Source organism: Helianthus annuus, chromosome 15 (assembly GCF_002127325.2).
Source record: "Helianthus annuus cultivar XRQ/B chromosome 15, HanXRQr2.0-SUNRISE, whole genome shotgun sequence".
Taxonomy (NCBI): Eukaryota; Viridiplantae; Streptophyta; class Magnoliopsida; order Asterales; family Asteraceae; genus Helianthus; species Helianthus annuus.
Genome location: NC_035447.2, coordinates 1,877,853 through 1,885,146, shown reverse-complemented (window position 1 = coordinate 1,885,146; position 7,294 = coordinate 1,877,853). Strand labels below are relative to the sequence as shown.

Below are 7,294 nucleotides of genomic sequence, written 5' to 3'. Positions count from 1 at the left end.
AACCATTCACTTATGGCAGGTGTTAATGTGTTATGGTTAGTGAGAGAAGAAACGTGAGAGGAGGCAAGGGGAATTACACAACATAGAAACCTATAGCAACCTTCGATTCGATCAGAATTAATTTAATTGGACATGTTTACCTGTCTCCTTTACATGACGGCGATAAGGACTAAATATTTATGATGACAAAAATCAAGCTATAATATTTTTATAAACATATCCTATTTGTTTTATGTGTTTTAATTGATACCAATAACATGTATTTATACACTATGTGAGTTATAATTCATTTCAGACAACCATATTTAGGTATTTTGTTTGTAATTGCATGTAACCAATGAATAAATAAAACTCATGGGGTTAGAGTTTATTAGTATAACAAGACTTGCATTAGTTACTTATTTGTCTGAGATGTGCTTATATGTACAGTCTAAGATCAAAGAAATACTAGTAACACAATTATGTGTTTAAATAAATAGTTTCTGTGTTGCATACTTATCCGCTAACAATGTGTGTAGACTGACGTTATATTTAATTTTTATTATATAATATAAATAATCCTTAACAAGATCAATTATTTTTATTTTTTTACCTTACAACAACTTTTTATTACCTTACAGTTTCTTTCGCACAAATCTTTACTCTCACCAAAGTATTTATCGCAACAATACCAATCACTTAAAATTAATTTACAACGTGGAGTACAGTCTTTTGGTTGTGGAACTCCAAATGCTTGCGTATGACGGTGTTCATTTCTTTCACCTATAGATCCAAAACTAATAACATCAATTGATATGTTTATCTAAAAAGCGTAACATGATAAAATGGTAGTGCGTGTTGAACTTACAGCAATAACACACAAATAAAAATATAAAGCTTATGCAGAAGACCCTCACATGTGATTTCATGAGCCTCGCCATTGTATGACGTTTCAATCTATTATTCCTATTAAATATAGATAAGAATGAAAATAGTGTGTATTATAATAGTGGAGACAGAACTATATTTATATGCACAATTGAGTATCATCTACTATGCATGTTCTCATATATTGCTTAAATCAAGGCGTTATTTTTGAGTTGTGATATACAATGATATGTTGTGATGGAAAGGGCCATCTCATCTATTCAAGAGGTGGAAGTTCAAATCTTACAAGTTGCATATATATGTGGTAAAAAGTATATTAGTATTAAGCTGTGTACTCAAAATATTTGATATTTTTAAGCGTTACCATCTATAATTCTATATATAACATCAGAATAACTTACATATTATATTAAATTATTGAATATATATATATATATATATATATATATATATATATATATATATATATATATATATATATATATATATATATATATATTAAGAGTTAATAATATCTAAAGGTTTAATATTGTTGTGGGGGCAATTTGGAGAAGATTAGTCTCCAAAGTTGCCATCAAGAAAGTTGGGAAAGAAGTTGTTAAGTACTTGGGGGACTACCAATTTGGGATGGGGGTCCCCAATGGGGGGAGCCGGTGTTGCAAAGCGCTAACAGTTTTCTTAATTCTTTTCATTCAGATGGCTCGCTGGTCATGCTCACGGTTGATTTTTCCAACGCTTTCAAGTTAGTTGACCGTTCAGTTTTGCTTCACGAGGTCCATCGCCATTGCCCCTCCATATTCTCATGGGTTCAATTTATATATGCCCAGCCTGCTAGGCTATACATGGGGAATGACCACATCGGGGCGTTCATAGTGGTCCAACAAGGGGATCCCTTGGGACCTTTTCTTTTTTCCCTACCCTTACACCCCTTAGTGCTTCAGGTGTAGGAAAACTGCAAACTCCCCTTCCATGCTTGGTACCTGGATGACGGGACGTTTATCAGGGACGTTGTTCAGGTTGCTAAAGCTCTTGAAATCAGCAGTTCGGAGGGTCCAACCTTGGGGCTACGGCTTAATATTAGAAAAACTGAGATATTTTGGCCGACATGCAACAGGGTGGAGGTCCGACCAAGGCTTTTTCTCAGTGAGATTGGGAGGCTAGAGAGAGGTGTCAAACTGTTAGGAGGGGCAGTCAGCCGTGATGCCAGTTTTATTAGTGGTCTAGCGGCTAAGAGGGCAACACGGGCAGTTGACATTATAGGACACCTTCCCTTGTTGCGGGATCCTCAAAGCGAACTCCTCTTGCTTAGATCTTGTATGGGGGTTACAAAGTTGCTATTTGGTTTGCGAACATGCCACCCCCCTTGGTGGATGATGTTGTTTCATGTTTTGATAAAGGTCTTTAGGAGGCAATAGAAGACATTTTCGTATGTGGCGGGCCTTTTTTCGGTGAACTCTAGTGGCAGATCGCGACCTTGCCGATCCGGCTTGGTGGGTTGGGCCTTCTCTAGGCCCGGGATATAGCTGCCTATGCCTTTATGGCTTACAGGTCTCAATCTTGGGAGTTTCAGGATCACATCTTACGTAACAGTGGGGTTTATAGGACCGGTTTTGACTCCCGAACGATTGCGTATGACACGTACGACGTGCAGAATTTGTGCACATGTGTGGACCGAACACAAGAACGTAATACAAACGTGATTCTATTCAATGATTTTACAAGTATTACACCACGACTCACCTTGAGCACTAGTTTCCCTCTCTAGAATCTCTCTCTAAGCCCCAAGCTCCAAAATGTCACAAATGGCCAAAAGTTCCTAAAGCCTAACATAAGGCTCCTATTTATAGGCCAAGGCATAAGGGATTTCCCCTCATTTACAAGTTTTCCACCTTACCCTCTAAAACGAAAATCTTGGTGTCTTACCCCTCAACTATTGAAAAACGCTACAATATTACCCCCGGTATTAAAATCTGTTTAAAGCCAACGTCACTTGTTAACGGCCAGAGGGTAATATCGTCTTTTCCACTTGTTAATATTTAATGACCACACCAAAGTACATCAACCCCATCTAGCCTCTGTTTAAAATAGTTGAAAAACAACCGACTAAAATAGGAAATAAATCACTAAACCAAACAACTAAATAGTTAAATCCAATATTATTAATGGGGAAGTCTCATTTGAGAAGAAATTTAATGTAAGAATAAAAAGAAGAAAGGGCATAATGGTAAAACATTAAATAGTTTATAACTCCTCCCATTAATTATGTTATCTCTCATTAATAAAGTAAAAAACATTTTGTCCTACACATTTCAAAATTTATCCTACATGTATCTTACACTTATCGAAATTTGCCCTACGCACATCTAAATTTATCATACACATTTAAGAATTTATCCTACACATACTAAAATTTATCCTACACATGTCAAAAATTGTCATTCATCCTAAATTATTTTATCTTGAAAGAGTATATTTGAAAGTGAGTTACAATTTTAATTAGTTAGCTAATTAATTACAATTAAAATTTACCTATATGACCTTATTAATAACATTAAATACACATATTAAATAAAGTAAAATGGAGCATTTCTATTGGTTTAGAACTTATTCTTTTTATTCTTACAAAATTTTTCTTCTCATTTGAACTCTTCACCATTATTAATTATCTTCAAATCCCATATATATAAATCGAGATTAAACACTAATCCATTCCCTCCCTCAATCTTGACTTCCTAACAAGACCCCTCTTCTCTTTTCCTGTTGCGTCTGTTGAGCATTTTTGTACTTTTTTTTAATATTTCAATGTTTATTGTAAATGAACCTGGTATGAAATAGAAAGGAAATCTAAATTTGTATCGATATGAAAAAGTATGTATGTACAAGCAATGGGCCTCTCTTTATATAGGAGGAGATAGAGACTAACAAATAAATAAAAATAACATACTAGGGCCTAAACTAATTAATACAACTACCAACTAACACTCCTTCTCAAGTTGGAGCATAGATGTTAATCATGCCCAACTTGCTACATATGAAATCTATTTGAACCTTCCAGAGTGGTTTTGTCTAGATATCCGCTAGCTGGAATTCTGTTTTAACATGAATTGGCTAAACAGGTGGAAGACCCTTTTGAGTGTCTACTATATGATCTCTGATTAAGTGACAATCAATCTCAATGTGTTTAGTTCTCTCATGAAATACTTGATTTTTAGTTATATGTATTTAGCTATATGTATTTCACATCACATCAAGTCATCAGAGGTAACCCGAGTTCACTCAGAAGATGACGAACCCATATCATCTCTGATGTAACATCTGCCATAGCTCTGTACTATGTTCTCTGATTCAGCACTTGATTCGGATATAGTATGTCGTTTCTTATTCCAAGACACAAGATTTCCTCCAACAAAAACACAATATCCGGTAGTGGACCGTCGTGAAATACGACAACTTGCCCAGTCTGCATCTGAGAATCCAGATATACGTCCATCTCCATCTTCTATAAAAGCACCCACATGGCAATGACCCTGATCAAAATATAAGATCCCTAGACTTGGTGTGGTCTTGAGATATCCTAAGACACGAATAGCACATCCGAGTGTCCAATGAATGGAGTGGCCATGAACTGACTTAAGACACTGACGACAAGAGAAATATCTTGTCGTGTAACTATCAAATAATTAAGCTTTCGAACCAATCATCTGTATCACTCGAGATCCTTCAGTGGGCTTTCATCCTCTGGAAGGAGCTTCCTCGTAGGAAGCATATGAGTGTCAACTAGCTTGCAAACCAGCAAGCCACACTCAGTTAACATATCAAGGACATACTTCCGCTGAGAAAGGAGTATACCTTGTGGGGAACGAGTTATTTCTAGGAAACTAATATGTAGAACTATAAGATATATATATATATATAAATTTTACATAAATACGTGTTGTGTTTCCAGATATATTTCCCTAAAATAATATATATAATTTTTTATATATTTATTACCGATCAGGACGAGTTACAACTCAAGTTAAGATAATTGTTTGTTTATAGACCCGAACATGAGTTTCATACGAGAATACAAAGACAGGTTATGATGATTTTATTGTTGCTGCAGTTGTCTGTCGACTACATCTTAGTTCGAGTCTTAGGCTAGGGCTGATCGTATAGTGAACGGAAAACGAGAAATCATATAATAGATAGGTCCGCTTATAGGTCATATCAGGAGGTCCGCTTATTCGTCACTATATAGGTTCGCTTATCTGTCAAGATGAGAGGTCCGCTTATATGGACATGTCCATATAAGCGAACCCTGTAGCCTATATATAGGAGAGTCATAAGAGCGGATCAGTAATCAGTGTGTGCATGTAAAGGAGAAGCTCTGCCAGTTTGTCTCCGGAACTTGTAATTTGTCAGCTAATCAATAAACGAGACGTTAAATAGTGAAATCAAGCTACACGAAGACCGAATCAATGAATTCCGCCTCTGATTCTGTCTAAGTACTCTTCTGATCGACTCGTCAGGTCGTCAAACGATCCTACAAGTGGTATCAGAGCTCAGGAGGAAGAGTTCTTACCGTTTAGCTCGATTTTCACTCAAAATTCTGATTTCTACACCTTCTTTCATTAGATCAGGGAGTTTTACCGGTTAAAATTGGATCAAAATCTCACAGATTGTGTGTTACTGGACAAAGACAAACCCTTGAAAGTTTCGGACCAAATTATGGACTAAAAATGGGTCAAAACAGCTTCGAACATAGGTTCGCTTTTTCGGACAGTTAAGTAGATCCACTTTTGTGAACAAGTTAAGTTCGCTTATTTGTACACTTTTAGTAGATCCACTCCAAATAGCATCTTGGTTCATTCACGAGATCCGCTTTTAGGTACATAATTGTCGCTAGTTCGCTTTTGAGATCCGCTCATAGACACTTGTTTGTTGAAGGTTCGCTTATCAGGTTCACTCTTGGGTACATCTATCTGGTTCGCTCATTGGGTTGTGATCAGGTCCGCTCATAGGACTGATTCTGGTTCGCTTTTGTGTACAAACCAGGTCCACTTATTTAACCAAGTAGGTCCGCTCGAGTGAACAATCAAGTTCGCTTTTGTGAACTTTACAGGTGGTCCGCTTTTGTGATCATAACCTGTTTCGCTTTTGTGAACAACAGATACTTGTCGGGATTATTTGAAAATGACAATGAGGTTTGATGAGCAGGAAAACAATGATCTTAAAAGGTTGAATGATTGGTATCGAGGATATCTTAGTAGTTCTTATCAGAAATTGCCCAAAGAGGTTTGGGGTAAACGTTTCGAATGTTTTCTGAGCAAGAAAGATGAAAAATTGGATGATTTGGAGAAACGTTTTGATCGGTTGATTGACTATTTGAAGGAAAATCAAATAGTAATAACAGAAGCTGATAAGATATCAAAGTTTGCTAATGGATTATAAGCTGAATGGGATGATTGCTTGAAAAATTTGAGAGAAAATTATGATTTTTCACAAATATCCCTGAATAAATTCATTAGAAAACTTAAAAATCACGATTATGAGAAGTATGAAAAGAAGAGAGAGATATTGGATAAGATAATAATGAATTTGGAAGATTTGAGTTTAGATGTGATAAAAGAAATAAACAAAAGAATCAATGTTTGTTGGACACAAAAAGAAATTTGATATATGATATGAAAAGAGGTTGTTATATTGATGATGATGAAAAACCTATTGATTTTGTTACAATCTTTGGTGCAGGTACTTATAAGATAGAGAAAGAACAAGTGCCAAAGGTTGAAGAATCTGTGAAGAATGAAATTTCATGTTCTGAAACAGTGTGCTCCAAATGTGACAGCTTCAAGACTGAGAATGACAAACTCTCGAAAGATGCGGAAAGTTTGACATCGAAAGTTAAGAAGTTGGAAGATGAGAAGCAAACTGATGAAAAGCAGATTCTGGATTTACAGAAAAATTGTGAGAAATTGAAAATTGAAAATGACAAACTGTTGGGTAGTTTGAATAGTTTGACATCAGAAAACAAAGTTTTGAAAGAAAATGTAAAGGGTTTTGAAAGCAAACAGAAATCCTCAGAAAATGAAGATTTCTGGATAAAACTAGAGAACAAAAATCTGAAAGCTAATGAGACAAAATTTCAAGAACGGATAGAAGTTTTGGAAAGTGAAAAATCTGTTCTTGAAAACTTGAAGAATGTGAATGAAAATTCAATCAAGTCTCATCTTGAAAGAATATCTCAGTTTGAAAAAGAAGCTGAGAATTCCAGAAGCAAGATTGATGAACTTGAAAAGAAATTGATAGGTTTTGTGACTGCTTCAGATAGTTTGAAATTTCCCTGTCCAAAACCAATCAATTCAGTTCCAATAAGTGAAGATGTCACAAACTTTGACAATGTCAAAGTTGAAGATTGTGATGAAAAATCTGATGATGTAAATGA

The 7,294-nt window shown here is 35.5% G+C and overlaps 1 long non-coding RNA gene across 1 annotated transcript; it reads right to left on the bottom strand.

The window, feature by feature from the left end:
- Positions 1-528: 528 nt before the first annotated feature.
- On the bottom strand, positions 529-970 carry LOC118487333. The gene is made up of 2 exons (XR_004881403.1): positions 848-970; positions 529-762 (listed from the first exon to the last, which is right to left on the bottom strand). It is a non-coding gene; the product is annotated as an uncharacterized LOC118487333 (long non-coding RNA).
- Positions 971-7,294: the final 6,324 nt, after the last annotated feature.